Genomic DNA, 21,240 nt, shown 5'->3' on the forward strand with positions numbered 1-21,240 from the left:
CCAGGAAAGAGACTGTTTTTTCAGTGAGTCAGTCTTTCCAACATCAAAGGAATAAAATAAATAGCAGGAAAAGAAATATATTTGAAGAAATTATATTTGTAGGGAAATAAATCAAAAGAATATATTATTTTGCATCTTTGACCAGGAAAAAAAATATTAAACATATTTAGTGTTGTGATATATTATATGTATAATCAGTTTAGGTGAAGAACAACTCATTAAAAAAAATTTGAGGGAATATCACTAAAATAATTGCTATCACTATGAAAACTTTAATGGCATTTTGTTTTACTATCATCTTCATCATATCTTTTGTTCATTGTCTTCATACAACTGCTGAAAGTCCAAGTAATTGTTTATCATTATTCATACTTTCATTTTGTAATCATCATCATGATGACTTCACTCTTTGTTAATGGGTATTGATTATTTTAATATTGTATATAGGTTATCAACCTAGCCGATTTTCGCGATTACCAATCAAATGCTACAAGGATAACAGGTGTGCAACTGAAGTCTGCAGTAGTATTTGTCATAGAATAGGATATACTCATGGTTTTTGTCTTACTAAATCAAGATGTTGTTGTGAGACTATTTGATACTATAACTAACTAGCACTTCTACGATGAAATGATATAATCGCATGTACTAGTATTTGGTTAAAAAAATAAATCTATAATTTTCACATTTTTTTGAATTTACAAAGAAGATCTAGAGTGGAGTACATAAACTTTACCAGATCAAAGTTAGATTCATTTTCAAGCCATAGATTTTCTGCAAGTTTAATAAAAACTAATTTAAGTTAATAATTGAATATTGAAATGCAGAAAAGTAAAAATTAAAGTATGTGTTGCATATATTCACTATGTTATTGTGAATCTTATAATCCCTCCGCTTCATAATAAATAATGTTTCATAATAAGTATGGTCTTAAAGAATTATTTTCTTCATATTCTTTGATGTTTTATAATTACTTAGACTGTTGGGGCATTTTCAAAACTACCCTTTTGAAAAATACCATTGTTCTGTACCCTTTTAAAAATACCTCTTCGCTATACACTTTTGCAAAAATACCCTCTCTTGTTTTCTATTTTCAATAAGGTGTCCTAGACGTTACTCTTGTTCTTAGACTCTTGTAAACAAACAATATCTCCCCGGCAAAGGTGCCAAAAAAATTGTGATGCGTGTGATATTTTGCTTCAAAATATTTTACCTTAAAAAGATCATACGACTACTACAAGTGCACAGTTAATCGGTTGTCGTATTTAAGGATCGAGCCCACTGAGAGAGAGTTGTTGTTTAGAAAATCCGTCGGAAGAAATGCAAGGCTAGGACACAATAAAAACAGGGTTTTGGTTGTCACAGTCGTCAGTAAGCAATAACGTAAATAAAAAGCAAGTAAAATAAATGAGACAAGCGTTGGGAATCAAGGTAAATCGCAGGTGATCAATGATCTATATATCTAGGAAAGTTTAGGGTTAGTTTGTTTATCTAAGACTCAGACTACAAAACACGAATGAACCGTTAACTTATAGATCAAAAGCTAACCGTCTAAGATCCCTACACTCTGTTACTCAACTTTCGCAGACAACGACGTATAAATCATAGCATTTAAATCAGGTTCGATTATAATCTATGAATTTCCATAGGTAAGTGGTATGTGTTTCCTATGACACGACACACATCTAAGCTAGGTCAAGCACACATGCAAGTTTTTGGCGACGCACACAAACTTTAGATCATAGATAGTTCATGAGGCTAACTTAAAGCATTAAGCAAAGACTTAGAATTAAAGTATAGAATAAACAGAATAGAAATCTTACAAACCCTAAAAATTGCCACCAAAATTAAGATCATCTCTTCCCTTTGATTATCCCTTCAAACCCAACTATAAAACTACTCTAGCATGTTTAAGAGAATTATCAAATCTAGGTTTAAACAATTCATAAACATAAAAGAATAAATAGAGAAAAAGGTTTTAGATATCACTTCAATGATTGTCAAACAAAGTTGTAATGATCTTCTTCCTTTAGAAAACTAGAACAAATGATGGAACAATGAAATAGAAAGAGTTAGTGGATCTTCAAAGGCTTCGAGAGAGGGAAGAGAGAGAGCTTCAGGTCGTCGGCTGCTCCTCTGGTCGTGACTCTAGGCTGCTCCAATTATTTCACACACTAAACCTTAAAGTTTAGAAGAGTATTTATAGGGTTTTTGAAGGCATAGGGTTTTGTAAGGGTAGAAACATCTTTATTGTTGACTGCAGGACAAAGGGCGGCTGAGGAAGGTTCTTGACCGTCACTCCTCCGGGACGGGCCGCCGTGATGGTTGCTAATCGGGCAGTCATTAAAGTCCACTTGGCTTCAAACTTATCTTCTCGTTGGTTTAAAACACGTCTCAGTAAATCGGGAATAACTTCCTGGTGAGTGAACGGATTGAATTGATTCCACTTTGAGGAGAAATCTGACTCTTTTAGCTTTCCATAGACACGTCAAAATGTGAGTTATGGAACTTTTTTCAAAGTGTCCCGTACTGTAAAGCTCTGAATATTTTCTGAAACGTATTTTCCATGTCTTTTGGTCATTTTTGCTATAAAACTTGTAAAACCTTTTTGAAACCTAAAATACTTGATTAGAGACATTAAAGCCTTGAAATCATATCAAACTCTTCTTATATACATACTAAAACTATATCTAAAATGGGTAAAATAATGATGTTATCACAGTGAAAACTGATTTATTTTACAATTGGGTCGACATCAACTCTGTCAGCAGGCGACTGATACTTGTTTCTCTGGTTTGTTAGTGTTTGTTTGTTGCTTGTTTAACATTGGAATCTCAGTTTCTTGTGTATATAGCCAAGTAGATGGGAGGATTGCCTCACTAATTGTTTATGACAATACTCAAGCATCTCAATTTGTGTTTGTGGTGAAGGTAAAGGCAAAGTGTGATCTTGGAAACAAGGCGATGAAGAGGAGGATGTCCTAGAGGCTTGGTTGTTCGTTCTATGCTGTTGTTAGGTTGCTATGATGGAATGTAGGTCTCTAGAAGTGTTGTTTAGGTTGCGGTTTCATTGTTCTATGGGTTGCTATTTGGTATGGATGATTAGATATTATTGAATTATTTATTTGGTTATTTAAATCATTGGTTTAATATTTGGTTATTTCTGCTGTTTGGTTTGATTGTGGTTAGGTGGTTAGTGAGTATAAGATCATTGTATTATCATTATTATTTAAAAAATGGGTCGGGTCGTTTCAGGTTTTCACTGATCCCATTAATTTGGATAGTGTCAATTTTCTGGTACGTATGCAAGTAGATATTGTGGACTGATCATACCAAATATTTTTATTATCAATATGCAACCTTGATTTTTCGAGAGTATTTAGTCAATTGACAATGGTGGTGAAACCATGCTATGTAATTGACATAAATGACTTTATATGTCAAAGTTCGTCTCGGGCCAACGAATTATTATTAGTACTCTCCATTACAATTTTTTTGGATCATAAACCAGAGATATTCCATCTGAATGTGTTATACATGTAGAGTTGATCCACCACAGTGATTAAGATGGTATTTGAAAGAATATTGGAAATATGTTGGATATAAATCTTTCTTGATGATTGAATATCTTGAGATGCAAAGACTGTTTTTGTTCAGTGAGTCAGTCTTTCCAACATTAGGGGGAGGAAATAAACAGCTGGAAAAGAAATATATTTGAAGAAATTATATTTATAGGGAAATAAATCAAAAGATTATCTTATTATGCATATTTGACCAGGAAAGAGATTGTTTTTTCAGTGAGTCAGTCTTTCCAACATCAAAGGAATAAAATAAATAGCAGGAAAAGAAATATATTTGAAGAAATTATATTTGTAGGGAAATAAATCAAAAGAATATATTATTTTGCATCTTTGACCAGGAAAAAAAATATTAAACATATTTAGTGTTGTGATATATTATATATATAATCAGTTTAGGTGAAGAACAACTCATTAAAAAAAATTTGAGGGAATATCACTATAATAATTGCTATCACTATGAAAACTTTAATGGCATTTTGTTTTACTATCATCTTCATCATATCTTTTGTTCATTGTCTTCATACAACTGCTGAAAGTCCAGGTAATTGTTTATCATTATTCATACTTTCATTTTTTAATTATCATCATGATGACTTCACTCTTTGTTAATGGGTATTGATTATTTTAATATTGTATATAGGTTATCAACCTAGCCGATTTTCGCGATTACCAATCAAATGCTACAAGGATAACAGGTGTGCAACTGAAGTCTGCAGTAGTATTTGTCATAGAATAGGATATACTCATGGTTTTTGTCTTACTAAATCAAGATGTTGTTGTGAGACTATTTGATACTATAACTAACTAGCACTTCTACGATGAAATGATATAATCGCATGTACTAGTATTTGGTTAAAAAAATAAATCTATAATTTTCACATTTTTTTGAATTTACAAAGAAGATCTAGAGTGGAGTACATAAACTTTACCAGATCAAAGTTAGATTCATTTTCAAGCCATAGATTTTCTGCAAGTTTAATAAAAGCTAATTTAAGTTAATAATTGAATATTGAAATGCAGAAAAGTAAAAATTAAAGTATGTGTTACATATATTCACTATGTTATTGTGAATCTTATAATCCCTCCGCATCATAATAAATAATGTTTCATAATAAGTATGGTCTTAAAGAATTATTTTCTTCATATTCTTTGATGTTTTATAATTACTTAGACTGTTGGGGCATTTTCAAAACTACCCTTTTGAAAAATACCATTGTTCTGTACCCTTTTAAAAATACCTCTTCGCTATACACTTTTGCAAAAATACCCTCTCTTGTTTTCCATTTTCAATAAGGTGTCCTAGACGTTACTCTTGTTCCTAGACTCTTGTAAACAAACAATATCTCCCCGGAAAAGGTGCCAAAAAAATTGTGATGCGTGTGATATTTTGCTTCAAAATATTTTACCTTAAAAAGATCATACGACTACTACAAGTGCACAATTAATCGGTTGTCGTATTTAAGGATCGAGCCCACAGAGAGAGAGTTGTTGTTTTAGAAAATCCGTCGGAAGAAATGCAAGGCTAGGACACAATAAAAACAGGGTTTTGGTTGTCACAGTCGTCAGTAAGCAATAACGTAAATAAAAAGCAAGTAAAATAAATGAGACAAGCGTTGGGAATCAAGGTAAATCACAAGGGATCAATGATCTATATATATAGGAAAGTTTAGGGTTAGTTTGTTTATCTAAGACTCAGACTACGAAACAAGAATGAACCGTTAACTTATAGATCAAAAGCTAACCGTCTAAGATCCCTATACTCCGTTACTCAACTTTCGCAGGCAACACCGCATAAATCAAAGCATTTAAAACAGGTTCGATTATAATCCATGAAGTTCCATAGGTAAGTGGTATGTGCTTCTTATGACACGACACACATCAAAGCTAGGTCAAGCACACATGCAAGTTTTTGGCGACGCACACACACTATCGATCATAGATAGTTCATGAGGCTAACTTAAAGCATTAAGCAAAGACTTAGAATTAAAGTATAGAATAAACAGAATAAAAATCTAACAAACCCTAAAAATTGCCACAAAAACTAAGATCATCTCCTCCCTTTGATTATCCCTTTAAACCCAACTATAAAACTACTCTAGCATGTTTAAGAGAATTATCAAAGCTAGATTTAAACAATTCATAAACATAAAATAATAAATAGAGAAAAAAGTTTTAGATATTACTTCAATGGTTGTCAAACAAAGTTGTAAGGATCTTCTTCCTTTAGAAAACTAGAACAAATGATGGAACAATGAAATAGAAAGAGTTAGTGGATATTCAAAGGCTTCGAGAGAGGGAAGAGAGAGAGCTTCAGGTCGTCGGCTGCTCCTCTGGTCGTGACTCTAGGCTGCTCCAATTATTTCACACACTAAACCTTAAAGTTTAGAAGAGTATTTATAGGGTTTTTGAAGGCATAGGGTTTTGTAAGGGTAGAAACATCTTTATTGTTGACTGCAGGACAAAGGGCGACTGAGGAAGGTTCTTGAACGTCACTCCTCCGGGACGGGCCGCCGTGATGGTTGCTAATCGGGCGGTCATTAAAGTCCACTTGGCTTCAAACTTATCTTCTCGTTGGTTTATAACACGTCTTAGTAAATCGGGAATAACTTCCTGGTGAGTGAACGGATTGAATTGATTCCACTTTGAGGAGAAGTCTGACTCTTTCAGCTTTCCATAGACACGTCAAAATGTGAGTTATGGAAGTTCTTTCAAAGTGGCCCGTACTGTAAAGCTCTGAATATTTCCTGAAACGTATTTTCCTTGTCTTTTGGTCATTTTTGCTATAAAACTTGTAAAACCTTTTTGAAACCTAAAATACTTGATAAGAGACATTAAAGCCTTGAAATCATATCAAACTCTTCTTATATACATACTAAAACTATATCTATGGTAAAATAATGATGTTATCACAGTGAAAACTGATTTATTTTACAATTGGGTCGACATCAACTCTGTCAGCAGGCGGCTGATACTTGTTTCTCTGGTTTGTTAGTGTTTGTTTGTTGCTTGTTTAACATTGGAATCTCAGTTTCTTGTGTATATAGCCAAGTAGATGGGAGGATTGCCTCACTAATTGTTTATGACAATACTCAAGCATCTCAATTTGTGTTTGTGGTGAAGGTAAAGGCAAAGTGTGATCGTGGAAACAAGGCGATGAAGAGGAGGATGTCCTAGAGGCTTGGTTGTTCGTTCTATGCTGTTGTTAGGTTGCTATGATGGAATGTAGGTCTCTAGAAGTGTTGTTTAGGTTGCAGTTTCATTGTTCTATGAGTTGCTATTTGGTATGGATGATTAGATATTATTGAATTATTTATTTGGTTATTTAAATCATTGGTTTAATATTTGGTTATTTCTGCTGTTTGGTTTGATTGTGGTTAGGTGGTTAGTGAGTATATGATCACTGTATTATTATTATTATTTAAAAAATGGGTCGGGTCGTTTCAGGTTTTCACTAATCCCATTAATTTGGATAGTGTCAACTTTCTGGTACGTATGCAAGTAGATATTGTGGACTGATCATACCAAATATTTTTATTATCAATATGCAACCTTGATTTTTCGAGAGTATTTAGTCAATTGACAATGGTGGTGAAACCATGCTATGTAATTGACATAAATGACTTTATATGTCAAAGTTCGTCTCGGGCCAACGAATTATTATGAGTACTCTCCATTACAATTTGTTTGGATCATAAACCAGAGATATTCCATCTGAATGTGTTATACATGTAGATTTGATCCACCACAGTGATTAAGATGGTATTTGAAAGAATATTGGAAATATGTTGGATATAAATCTTTCTTGATGATTGAATATCTTGAGATGCAAAGACTGTTTTTTTTCAGTGAGTCAGTCTTTCCAACATTAGGGGGAGGAAATAAACAGCTGGAAAATAAATATATTTGAAGAAATTATATTTATAGGGAAATAAATCAAAAGATTATATTATTATGCATATTTGACCAGGAAAGAGACTGTTTTTTCAGTGAGTCAGTCTTTCCAACATCAAAGGAATAAAATAAATAGCAGGAAAAAAAATATATTTGAAGAAATTATATTTGTAGGGAAATAAATCAAAAGAATATATTATTTTGCATCTTTGACCAGGAAAAAAAATATTAAACATATTTAGTGTTGTGATATATTATATATATAATCAGTTTAGGTGAAGAACAACTCATTAAAAAAAATTTGAGGGAATATCACTAAAATAATTGCTATCACTATGAAAACTTTAATGGCATTTTGTTTTACTATCATCTTCATCATATCTTTTGTTCATTGTCTTCATACAACTGCTGAAAGTCCAGGTAATTGTTTATCATTATTCATACTTTCATTTTGTAATCATCATCATGATGACTTCACTATTTGTTAATGGGTATTGATTATTTTAATGTTGTATATAGGTTATCAACCTAGCCGATTTTCGCGATTACCAATCAAATGCTACAAGGATAACAGGTGTGCAACTGAAGTCTGCAGTAGTATTTGTCATAGAATAGGATATACTCATGGTTTTTGTCTTACTAAATCAAGATGTTGTTGTGAGACTATTTGATACTATAACTAACTAGCACTTCTACGATGAAATGATATAATCGCATGTACTAGTATTTGGTTAAAAAAATAAATCTATAATTTTCACATTTTTTTGAATTTACAAAGAAGATCTAGAGTGGAGTACATAAACTTTACCAGATCAAAGTTAGATTCATTTTCAAGCCATAGATTTTCTGCAAGTTTAATAAAAGCTAATTTAAGTTAATAATTGAATATTGAAATGCAGAAAAGTAAAAATTAAAGTATGTGTTACATATATTCACTATGTTATTGTGAATCTTATAATCCCTCCGCTTCATAATAAATAATGTTTCATAATAAGTATGGTCTTAAAGAATTATTTTCTTCATATTCTTTGATGTTTTATAATTACTTAGACTGTTGGGGCATTTTCAAAACTACCCTTTTGAAAAATACCATTGTTCTGTACCCTTTTAAAAATACCTCTTCGCTATACACTTTTGCAAAACTACCCTCTCTTGTTTTCCATTTTTAATAAGGTGTCCTAGACGTTATTCTTGTTCCTAGACTCTTGTAAACAAACAATATCTCCCCGGAAAAGGTGCCAAAAAAATTGTGATGCGTGTGATATTTTGCTTCAAAATATTTTACCTTAAAAAGATCATACGACTACTACAAGTGCACAATTAATCGGTTGTCGTATTTAAGGATCGAGCCCACAGAGAGAGAGTTGTTGTTTTAGAAAATCCGTCGGAAGAAATGCAAGGCTAGGACACAATAAAAACAGGATTTTGGTTGTCACAGTCGTCAGTAAGCAATAACGTAAATAAAAAGCAAGTAAAATAAATGAGTCAAGCGTTGGGAATCAAGGTAAATCGCAGGGGATCAATGATCTATATATCTAGGAAAGTTTAGGGTTAGTTTGTTTATCTAAGACTCAGACTACGAAACACGAATGAACCGTTAACTTATAGATCAAAAGCTAACCGTCTAAGATCCCTACACTCTGTTACTCAACTTTCGCAGACAACGACGTATAAATCAAAGCATTTAAATCAGGTTCGATTATAATCTATGACGTTTCATAGGTAAGTGGTATGTGTTTCCTATGACACGACACACATCTAAGCTAGGTCAAGCACACATGCAAGTTTTTGGCGAAGCACACACACTTTAGATCATAGATAGTTCATGAGGCTAACTTAAAGCATTAAGCAAAGACTTAGAATTAAAGTATAGAATAAACAGAATAGAAATCTAACAAACCCTAAAAATTGCCACTAAAATTAAGATCATCTCTTCCCTTTGATTATCCCTTCAAACCCAACTATAAAACTACTCTAGCATGTTTAAGAGAATTATCAAATCTAGGTTTAAACAATTCATAAACATAAAAGAATAAATAGAGAAAAAGGTTTTAGATATCACTTCAATGATTGTCAAACAAAGTTGTAATGATCTTCTTCCTTTAGAAAACTAGAACAAATGATGGAACAAAGAAATAGAAAGAGTTAGTGGATCTTCAAAGGCTTCGAGAGAGGGAAGAGAGAGAGCTTCAGGTCGTCGGCTGCTCCTCTGGTCGTGACTCTAGGCTGCTCCAATTATTTCACACACTAAACCTTAAAGTTTAGAAGAGTATTTATAGGGTTTTTGAAGGCTTAGGGTTTTGTAAGGGTAGAAACGTCTTTTATTGTTGACTGCAGGACAAAGGGCGGCTGAGGAAGGTTCTTGACCGTCACTCCTCCGGGACGGGCCGCCGTGATGGTTGCTAATCGGACGGTCATTAAAGTCCACTTGGCTTCAAACTTATCTTCTCGTTGGTTTATAACACGTCTCAGTAAATCGGGAATAACTTCCTGGTGAGTGAACGGATTGAATTGATTCCACTTTGAGGAGAAATCTGACTCTTTCAGCTTTCCATAGACACGTCAAAATGTGAGTTATGGAAGTTCTTTCAAAGTGGCCCGTACTGTAAAGCTCTGAATATTTCCTGAAATGTATTTTCCTTGTCTTTTGGTCATTTTTGCTATAAAACTTGTAAAACCTTTTTGAAACCTAAAATACTTGATAAGAGACATTAAAGCCTTGAAATCATATCAAACTCTTCTTATATACATACTAAAACTATATCTAAAATGGGTAAAATAATGATGTTATCACAGTGAAAACTGATTTATTTTACAATTGGGTCGACATCAACTCTGTCAGCATGCGGCTTATACTTGTTTCTATGGTTTGTTAGTGTTTGTTTGTTGCTTGTTTAACATTGGAATCTCAGTTTCTTGTGTTTATAGCCAAGTAGATGGGAGGATTGCCTCACTAATTGTTTATGACAATACTCAAGCATCTCAATTTGTGTTTGTGGTGAAGGTAAAGGCAAAGTGTGATCGTGGAAACAAGGCGATGAAGAGGAGGATGTCCTAGAAGCTTGGTTGTTCGTTCTATGCTGTTGTTAGGTTGCTATGATGAAATGTAGGTCTCTAGAACTGTTGTTTAGGTTGCAGTTTCATTGTTCTATGAGTTGCTATTTGGTATGGATGATTAGATATTATTGAATTATTTATTTGGTTATTTAAATCATTGGTTTAATATTTGGTTATTTCTGCTGTTTGGTTTGATTGTGGTTAGGTGGTTACTGAGTATAAGATCACTATATTATAATTATTATTTAAAAAATGGGTCGGGTTGTTTCAGGTTTTCACTAATCCCATTAATTTGGATAGTGTCAATTTTCTGGTACGTATGCAAGTAGATATTGTGGACTGATCATATACCAAATATTTTTATTATCAATATGCAACCTTGATTTTTCGAGAGTATTTAGTCAATTGACAATGGTGGTGAAACCATGCTATGTAATTGACATAAATGACTTTATATGTCAAAGTTCGTCTCGGGCCAACGAATTATTATGAGTACTCTCCATTACAATTTGTTTGGATCATAAACCAGAGATATTCCATCTGAATGTGTTATACATGTAGAGTTGATCCACCACAGTGATTAAGATGGTATTTGAAAGAATATTGGAAATATGTTGGATATAAATCTTTCTTGATGATTGAATATCTTGAGATGCAAAGACTGTTTTTTTTTCAGTGAGTAAGTCTTTCCAACATTAGGGGGAGGAAATAAACAGCTGGAAAAGAAATATATTTGAAGAAATTATATTTATAGGGAAATAAATCAAAAGATTATATTATTATGCATATTTGACCAGGAAAGAGACTGTTTTTTCAGTGAGTCAGTCTTTCCAACATCAAAGAAATAAAATAAATAGCAGGAAAAGAAATATATTTGAAGAAATTATATTTGTAGGAAATAAATCAAAAGAATATATTATTTTGCATCTTTGACCAGGAAAAAAAATATTAAACATATTTAGTGTTGTGATATATTATATATATAATCAGTTTAGGTGAAGAACAACTCATTAAAAAAAATTTGAGGGAATATCACTAAAATAATTGCTATCACTATGAAAACTTTAATGGCATTTTGTTTTACTATCATCTTCATCATATCTTTTGTTCATTGTCTTCATACAACTGCTGAAAGTCCAGGTAATTGTTTATCATTATTCATACTTTCATTTTGTAATCATCATCATGATGACTTCACTCTTTGTTAATGGGTATTGATTATTTTAATATTGTATATAGGTTATCAACCTAGCCGATTTTCGCGATTACCAATCAAATGCTACAAGGATAACAGGTGTGCAACTGAAGTCTGCAGTAGTATTTGTCATAGAATAGGATATACTCATGGTTTTTGTCTTACTAAATCAAGATGTTGTTGTGAGACCATTTGATACTATAACTAACTAGCACTTCTACGATGAAATGATATAATCGCATGTACTAGTATTTGGTTAAAAAAATAAATCTATAATTTTCACATTTTTTTGAATTTACAAAGAAGATCTAGAGTGGAGTACATAAACTTTACCAGATCAAAGTTAGATTCATTTTCAAGCCATAGATTTTCTGCAAGTTTAATAAAAGCTAATTTAAGTTAATAATTGAATATTGAAATGCAGAAAAGTAAAAATTAAAGTATGTGTTGCATATATTCACTATGTTATTGTGAATCTTATAATCCCTCCGCTTCATAATAAATAATGTTTCATAATAAGTATGGTCTTAAAGAATTATTTTCTTCATATTCTTTGATGTTTTATAATTACTTAGACTGTTGGGGCATTTTCAAAAGTACCCTTTTGAAAAATACCATTGTTCTGTACCCTTTTAAAAATACCTCTTCGCTATACACTTTTGCAAAAATACCCTCTCTTGTTTTCTATTTTCAATAAGGTGTCCTAGACGTTACTCTTGTTCCTAGACTCTTGTAAACAAACAATATCTCCCCGGCAAAGATGCCAAAAAAATTGTGATGCGTGTGATATTTTGCTTCAAAATATTTTACCTTAAAAAGATCATACGACTACTACAAGTGCACAGTTAATCGGTTGTCGTATTTAAGGATCGAGCCCACAGAGAGAGAGTTGTTGTTTAGAAAATCCGTCGGAAGAAATGCAAGGCTAGGACACAATAAAAACAGGGTTTTGGTTGTCACAGTCGTCAGTAAGCAATAACGTAAATAAAAAGCAAGTAAAATAAATGAGACAAGCGTTGGGAATCAAGGTAAATCGCAGGGGATCAATGATCTATATATCTAGGAAAGTTTAGGGTTAGTTTGTTTATCTAAGACTCAGACTACGAAACACGAATGAACCGTTAACTTATAGATCAAAAGCTAACCGTCTAAGATCCCTACACTCTGTTACTCAACTTTCGCAGACAACAACGTATAAATCAAAGCATTTAAATCAGGTTCGACTATAATCTATGAATTTCCATAGGTAAGTGGTATGTGTTTCCTATGACACGACACACATCTAAGCTAGGTCAAGCACACATGCAAGTTTTTGGCGACGCACACACACTTTAGATCATAGATAGTTCATGAGGCTCACTTAAAGCATTAAGCAAAGACTTAGAATTAAAGTATAGAATAAACATAATAGAAATCTAACAAACCCTAAAAATTGCCACTAAAATTAAGATCATCTCTTCCCTTTGATTATCCCTTCAAACCCAACTATAAAACTACTCTAGCATGTTTAAGAGAATTATCAAATCTAGGTTTAAAAAATTCATAAACATAAAAGAATAAATAGAGAAAAAGGTTTTAGATATCACTTCAATGATTGTCAAACAAAGTTGTAATGATCTTCTTCCTTTAGAAAACTAGAACAAATGATGGAACAAAGAAATAGAAAGAGTTAGTGGATCTTCAAAGGCTTCGAGAGAGGGAAGAGAGAGAGCTTCAGGTCGTCGGCTGCTCCTCTGGTCGTGACTCTAGGCTGCTCCAATTATTTCACACACTAAACCTTAAAGTTTAGAAGAGTATTTATAGGGTTTTTGAAGGCTTAGGGTTTTGTAAGGGTAGAAACATCTTTTATTGTTGACTGCAGGAGAAAGGGCGGCTGAGGAAGGTTCTTGACCGTCACTCCTCCGGGATGGGCCGCCGTGATGGTTGCTAATCGGGCGGTCATTAAAGTCCACTTGGCTTCAAACTTATCTTCTCGTTGGTTTATAACACGTCTCAGTAAATCGGGAATAACTTCCTGGTGAGTGAACGAATTGAATTGATTCCACTTTGAGGAGAAATCTGACTCTTTCAGCTTTCCATAGACACGTCAAAATGTGAGTTATAGAAGTTCTTTCAAAGTGGTCCGTACTGTAAAGCTCTGAATATTTCCTGAAACGTATTTTCCTTGTCTTTTGGTCATTTTTGCTATAAAACTTGTAAAACCTTTTTGAAACCTAAAATACTTGATAAGAGACATTAAAGCCTAGAAATCATATCAAACTCTTCTTATATACATACAAAAACTATATCTAAAATGGGTAAAATAATGATGTTATCACAGTGAAAACTGATTTATTTTACAATTGGGTCGACATCAACTCTGTCAGCAGGCGGCTGATACTTGTTTCTATGGTTTGTTAGTGTTTGTTTGTTGCTTGTTTAACATTGGAATCTCAGTTTCTTGTGTTTATAGCCAAGTAGATGGGAGGATTGCCTCACTAATTGTTTATGACAATACCCAAGCATCTCAATTTGTGTTTGTGGTGAAGGTAAAGGCAAAGTGTGATCGTGGAAACAAGGCGATGAAGAGGAGGATGTCCTAGAGGCTTGGTTGTTCGTTCTATGCTGTTGTTAGGTTGCTATGATGGAATGTAGGTCTCTAGAACTGTTGTTTAGGTTGCGGTTTCATTGTTCTATGAGTTGCTATTTGGTATGGATGATTAGATATTATTGAATTATTTATTTTGTTATTTAAATCATTGGTTTAATATTTGGTTATTTCTGCTGTTTGGTTTGATTGTGGTTAGGTGGTTAGTGAGTATAAGATCACTGTATTATTATTATTATTTAAAAAATAGGTCGGGTCGTTTCAGGTTTTCACTAATCCCATTAATTTGGATAGTGTCAATTTTCTGGTACGTATGCAAGTAGATATTGTGGACTGATCATACCAAATATTTTTATTATCAATATGCAACCTTGATTTTTCGAGAGTATTTAGTCAATTGACAATGGTGGTGAAACCATGCTATGTAATTGACATAAATGACTTTATATGTCAAAGTTCGTCTCGGGCCAACGAATTATTATTAGTACTCTCCATTACAATTTGTTTGGATCATAAACCAGAGATATTCCATCTGAATGTGTTATACATGTAGAGTTGATCCACCACAGTGATTAAGATGGTATTTGAAAGAATATTGGAAATATGTTGGATATAAATCTTTCTTGATGATTGAATATCTTGAGATACAAAGACTGTTTTTTTTCAGTGAGACACTCTTTCCAACATTAGGGGGAGGAAATAAACAGCTGGAAAATAAATATATTTGAAAAAATTATATTTATAGGGAAATAAATCAAAAGATTATATTATTTTGCATATTTGACCAGGAAAGAGACTGTTTTTTTAGTGAGTCAGTCTTTCCAACATCAAAGGAATAAAATAAATAGCTGAAAAGAAATACATTTGAAGAAATTATATTTGTAGGAAAATAAATCAAAAGAATATATTATTTTGCATCTTTGACCAGAAAAAAAATATTAAACATATTTAGTGTTGTGATATATTATATATATAATCAGTCTAGGTGAAGAACAACTCATTAAAAAAAAATTGAGGGAATGTCACTAAAATAATTGCTATCACTATGAAAACTTTAATGGCATTTTGTTTTACTATCATCGTCATCATATTTTTTGTTCATTGTCTTCATACAAATGCTGAAAGTCCAGGTAATTGTTTATTATTATTCATACCTTCATTTTGTAATTATCATGATGATGACTTCACTCTTTGTTAATGGGTATTGATGATTTTCATATTGTATATAGGTTATCAACCTAGCCGATTTTCGCGATTACCAATCAAATGCTACAAGGATAACAGGTGTGCAACTGAAGTCTGCAGTAGTATTTGTCATAGAATAGGATATACTCATGGTTTTTGTCTTACTAAATCAAGATGTTGTTGTGAGACTATTTGATACTATAACTAACTAGCACTTCTACGATGAAATGATATAATCGCATGTACTAGTATTTGGTTAAAAAAATAAATCTATAATTTTCACATGTTTTTGAATACAAAGAAGATCTAGAGTGGAGTACATAAACTTTACCAGATCAAAGTTAGATTCATTTTCAAGCCATAGATTTTCTGCAAGTTTAATAAAAGCTAATTTAAGTTAATAATTGAATATTGAAATGCAGAAAAGTAAAAATTAAAGTATGTGTTGCATATATTCACTATGTTATTGTGAATCTTACATTCCCTCCGCTTCATAATAAATAATTTTTCATAATAAGTAAGGTCTTAAAGAATTATTTTCTTCATATTCTTTGATGTTTTATATTGACTTAGATTGTTGGGGCATTTTCAAAAATACCCTTTTGAAAAATACCATTGTTCTGTACCCTTTTTAAAACACCTCTTCGCTATACGCTTTTGCAAAAATACCCTCTCTTGTTTTCCATTTTCAATAAGGTGTCCTAGACGTTACTCTAGTTCCTAGAATCTTGTAAACAAACAATATCTCCCCGGCAACAGTGCCAAAAAGCTTGTGATGCGTGTGATATTTTGCTTCAAAATATTTTACCTTAAAAAGATCATACGACTACTACAAGTGCACAGTTAATCGGTTGTAGTATTTAAGGATCAAGCCCACAAATAGAGTTTGAAATGATCTAACCCGTTATTTTTAAAAAATAATAAATAATAATATTATATAAACTACAACTAGTGGTCTCATACCATTTGCCACCTAATCACAATCACAACCAACAGCGGAAATAACCAATACCAATAACCAATAAATATCCAATAATAAACCATTATTATAACATAAACAATCTCCAATAATTTAACCAACAAGAAACATAGAACCAACAACCAAGCAATGTTTCTAATGACCCAACTCTAGCAAACTAGCAATGCCAGACAACAAACAATCGAGTCCTTAGAACATCCTCCTCTTCATTTCCTTGATTCCACGATCACACTTTGGCTTTACCTGCACCACAAACACAAATTGAGATGCATGAGTATTTGATAAATACTTAGTGAGGCAATCCTCCCATCTACTGGGCTATACACACAAGCAATAAGACCTATCATATCACAAACAACAACAATAAAACAAACCAGGAACATGCACAAGTGATCCAACACAATCTGGTTACTGTCAGAAGGGTGTCGACCGATACCAGAAGGTGTCGACCGACACTAAAAATCTGGTGTCGACCAACAACACTTGGGTGTCGACCGACACCTGCTCGACACCCCCGAAACCCTAACAGTGTCGATCGACACCTCCACATGGTGTCGACCGACACTCGCTAAGTTCCCGAGACGTCCTCTCATTGGTGTCGACTGACACCACTGTCGAGCAGTGATTTCCTTCGAACAGAACCTCCAAATCTCGCATCCAAACTTCTCCTCTTCGTCCCACACAATCCCAGGAACGAATTCAAGCCTCAAGAGATACGAAAAACTCACAAACAACCAAAACAAAAAACCAAACAACGCACAATATCACAGAAACTGAGATCTTAGCTTAGATAAGCCATGGTCATGCACTCACCTTAGCCAACAATGAGATCTAAGCCCAAAAGACGAAGCTACCACCACAAAAACCTTATGACCACGTTCCTAGCCTTGGATCTTCACTCTCACAGCAAGATCTCTCCAAAAACACCTTCAAATCTCACAAACTCTCTCCAAAACCTTAAGAAACCTTTTTCTCTCCTTTTCTCTCTGTAATCTCTCAAAAATGGCTTGAGACAAAACCCCAGACGACCTAGGTCATTTTTCTCACTTAAATACCTCGGTTATATGGTTTTCCCTAAACCAAACCGACCAAAATCGACAATTAAAATAATCTGGTCGAACCATAAATAAGTGGTGTCGACCGACACCACCATGGGTGTCGATCGACACCCACCCCAAGACGCAGAGTTTTGGTTCGCGGGCGTTACAATTCTCCCCCACCAAAATAGATTCGTCCTCGGATCTGGAACAACACTCAGCCAAGGACTCATGTGCTACCGACTCCACGGCCCGCACTCTTCCGACCGATATACGAAAGGTCACCTCTAGGTGATAGACTCACGCTCAAGGCGTTATTTGCTCTCGACTTTTGGAATATCCTTTTCTCATAGGCCTAAACCTTGAGTTTTTATTGGCTCTTCATCAGACCTAAGTCTTCACGCCATAATGTAGGCTCCTTATCGAGCTAAACCCGCATGCCACAATGTATAAGGAAAAATCTAATATTCGTCTCTCGGGTCGTCACCCTACAGCGCGCCTTCGGATTGTCATCTGAAGTCGATATACCAACCACACTCCCAAGCCACAAAGTCTTAGAATATGGCGGTACTAGGAGATTCGAAGTCCCTCAAGAGTCGCGAGCAAACAATTCTAAACACGTCTGAGTCCAATCCCTAACCAGGTTTCCTTCCCGTGGCTCGCGTAAGACAACACAATGTCATACCAACCACATATCCCCTCACTGGAATACCTCATGACCACACAAGGATCATCTCACTGCCCCACGGGCCGCCACGAAGGCCAAACAAATGTCCTAAACAGGACCGCCACCAAGGCCAAACAAATGTCCTAAACAGGACCGCCACCAAGGCTAAACAAATGTCCTAAACAGGACCGCCACCAAGGCTACTCGTCTCGAAGGACCGTCACGAACACCATCTGTCCCGAAGGACCACCTCAACAGGCACTCTGGCTAAACAGCCCACCACGAAGGCCACACAATTGGCTAAACAGCCCGCCACGAAGGCCACACAATGGCTAAACAGCCCGCCACAAAGGCCACACAATGGCTAAACAGCCCGCCACAATGGCTAAACAGCCCGCCACAAAGGCCACACAAGCCCCCCTCCAAGGCTCTCCACCGCTAAAAATGGTTGAATTCTAACTCACATAGAACTTTCCATTTATAGAAACTTCTAATTTAGGTAACTTTCCTCCAAACACTGCCTTGCAGAAATTTTGTACCCCAAACACCACCTCATCTTGTTACTGAGTCGCACAACCAACCACCCCAAGCGACCGAGTAACAAGAGAGATATGCTGGAATACTCCATTCCCGCTCCAGCCACGGACTACGACTAGGACCAGGCTAGACAAGTTCAAGTCGCGACCTGCTTCTCGAACCACTTCTTGAACCTGGCCTTCATCCTCGCCTCTGGCTCCCAAGTCTGCTCCTCAACACCATCACAGTCCCACAGGACTCTCATCAAAGGAATCTTCTTCTTCCGAAGTTCCTTGATCCTCCTCTCGAGAACCCTCACTGGTCTCGCCTCCAAAGTCATGTTGGGCTGAAGATCCTCAGGGATCTTAGCCAACAACTGGTCATCCTCACGGAGACACTTCCGCAACATAGACACATGGAAAACCTTATGGAATGCACGCATAACCTCAGGTAACTCCAGCCTATATGCCACTGGTCCAACTCGCTCAATCACTCTGAACAGACCCATATACCTTGGACTCAACTTAGTCTCAGTCAATGACCAGTTCGGACCCCGCAACATGGCCATCTTGAGGTACACTCTATCTCCAACCTGAAACTCAAGATCTCTCCTCCTTCTATCGGCATAACTCCTCTGCCGATCCTGAGCTTCCTTCATGTTCAACTTGAGAACCCGAATCTTCTCTGAAGTCTCCTGAACAAAATCTACCCCGTACATGCTCCTCTCCCCCACCTGAGTCCAGCATAATGGTGTACGACATGACCTCCCATACAACGCCTCATAAGGTGCCATCCTGATACTCGCCTGGTAACTGTTGTTATAAAGAAACTCTACCAAGCTCAAGTGATCTGCCCAATGACCACCCCAATCCAACACACACGTCCTCAGCAAATCCTCCAACATCTGGATCGTCCTCTCTCACTGTCCATCTGTCTGGGGATGATAAGCTGTACTCATATGCACCTTAGTGCCCATCTCTGCCTAAAATGCTCTCCAGAACACCGAAGTGAACTTGGAATCCCTATCAGACACGATACTCGTTGGCACCCCATGCAACCTGACTATTTCCTTCACATACTTCTTAGCCAAGACTGCTGCTCCATTAGTCTTCTTAAAGGCCAGAAAATATGCCGACTTAGTCAACCAGTCCACAATGACCCAGATAGCATCAAAAGTCCTGGACACTGGGAAACCAACCACAAAGTCCATAGTAATCATATCCCGCTTCCACTCTGGAATGGGAAGACTCTTCAGTAATCCACCTGGTACCTGATGCTCAGCCTTCACTAGCTGACACACATCGCACCTCGCAACCCAACTAGCCACATCCTTCTTCATCCCAACCTAGTAATAGTACCTCTTGAGATCACGGTACATCTTAGTCGCTCCTGGATGAATAGAGAACATGCTCATATGAGCCTCTCTCAGAATCTCCTGCCTCAACTCCTCATCCTTAGGCACACAAATCCGCCCATTTACCAGAATAGTACCATTGGCCGAAACCGGATACTCAGAATCAACATCCTTTGAGGCATTCACCAGCCCCAAATCCTTCTCCTGAGCTAACCGCACTCTACTCAGCAGATCTGCCCTATCAGCTGCAATCAAACCCAACGGCTCCTGACAAACCGCACACAAACTCAATGCACTGATCTCTCCTACCATAGACTCCATCTCCTGCTCCTAAGCTGAAGCCGCCCGCTTCCGACTCAAAGCATCAGCAACCAAGTTAGCCTTACCAAGGTGGTAAGCTATCACCAAATCATAATCTGCCACGAGCTCCATCCACCGCCTCTGCGTCAAATTCAGCTCAGGCTGAGTGAATATATATTTTAGGCTCTTATGATCTGTAAACACCTGTACCTTTGCACCGTAAATATAAGATCTCCAAATCTTCAGGGCAAAGACTACAACACCCATCTCCAAATCATGGGTAGGATAGTTGTCCTCATGCTTCCGCAACTGCCGCGAAGCATAGGCAATCACCTTCCCATGCTGCATCAACACACAACCCAAACCAACTCTGGATGCATCTGTATACACCACATAGGGTTTCCCTGCTCAATCAAAGCCAACACTGGAGCAGTAGTCAACATTTCCTTCAGGCTTGCAAAGCCTTCCTCACACTCATGTTACCAAATAAAAGGAACATACTTCCCTGTCAACTTAGTCATAGGTCGTGCTCTGCTCGCAAACCCCTGCACAAACCTCCTGTAGTAACCTGCCAACCCAACAAAACTCCTGATCTCTATGGCATTATGCGGTCTAGGCCAATCCCTGATAGCCTGAATCTTCTCCGGATCTACAGAAACCCCATCTGTAGACACAATGTGACCCAGAAAACCAATCTCACGCTGCCAAAAAATACACTTACTCAACTTTGCAAACAATTTCTGTTCACGCAGCTTCTCCAGAACTGCTCTCAAATGCATTGCATGCTCTTCAGGACTCTTAGAATATACCAGGATGTCGTCAATAAAAATGATGACAAACACATCCAGAAACTCCTGAAACACGCTGTTCATCAATCTCACAAACATTGTTG

General features: G+C 35.7%; 5 long non-coding RNA genes across 5 annotated transcripts; all 5 read left to right on the plus strand.

The window, feature by feature from the left end:
- Positions 1-182: 182 nt before the first annotated feature.
- On the plus strand, positions 183-687 carry LOC147950326 (uncharacterized). Its single transcript, XR_015596299.1, has 2 exons — positions 183-348; positions 448-687. It is a non-coding gene; the product is annotated as an uncharacterized LOC147950326 (long non-coding RNA).
- Positions 688-3,985: 3,298 nt separating this feature from the next.
- Positions 3,986-4,460, plus strand: LOC147950327 (uncharacterized). The gene is made up of 2 exons (XR_015563947.1): positions 3,986-4,121; positions 4,221-4,460. It is a non-coding gene; the product is annotated as an uncharacterized LOC147950327 (long non-coding RNA).
- A 3,281-nt stretch (positions 4,461-7,741) lies between these two features.
- Positions 7,742-8,230, plus strand: LOC104701449 (uncharacterized). The gene is made up of 2 exons (XR_753819.2): positions 7,742-7,891; positions 7,991-8,230. It is a non-coding gene; the product is annotated as an uncharacterized LOC104701449 (long non-coding RNA).
- A 3,276-nt stretch (positions 8,231-11,506) lies between these two features.
- On the plus strand, positions 11,507-12,007 carry LOC104701456 (uncharacterized). The gene is made up of 2 exons (XR_753821.2): positions 11,507-11,668; positions 11,768-12,007. It is a non-coding gene; the product is annotated as an uncharacterized LOC104701456 (long non-coding RNA).
- A 3,307-nt stretch (positions 12,008-15,314) lies between these two features.
- On the plus strand, positions 15,315-15,779 carry LOC147950328 (uncharacterized). The gene is made up of 2 exons (XR_015596300.1): positions 15,315-15,440; positions 15,540-15,779. It is a non-coding gene; the product is annotated as an uncharacterized LOC147950328 (long non-coding RNA).
- The last annotated feature ends 5,461 nt before the right edge of the window (positions 15,780-21,240 follow it).

The sequence above is a fragment of the Camelina sativa genome, chromosome 1, assembly GCF_030686135.1.
Source record: "Camelina sativa cultivar CO46 ecotype springtype chromosome 1, ASM3068613v1".
Taxonomy (NCBI): Eukaryota; Viridiplantae; Streptophyta; class Magnoliopsida; order Brassicales; family Brassicaceae; genus Camelina; species Camelina sativa.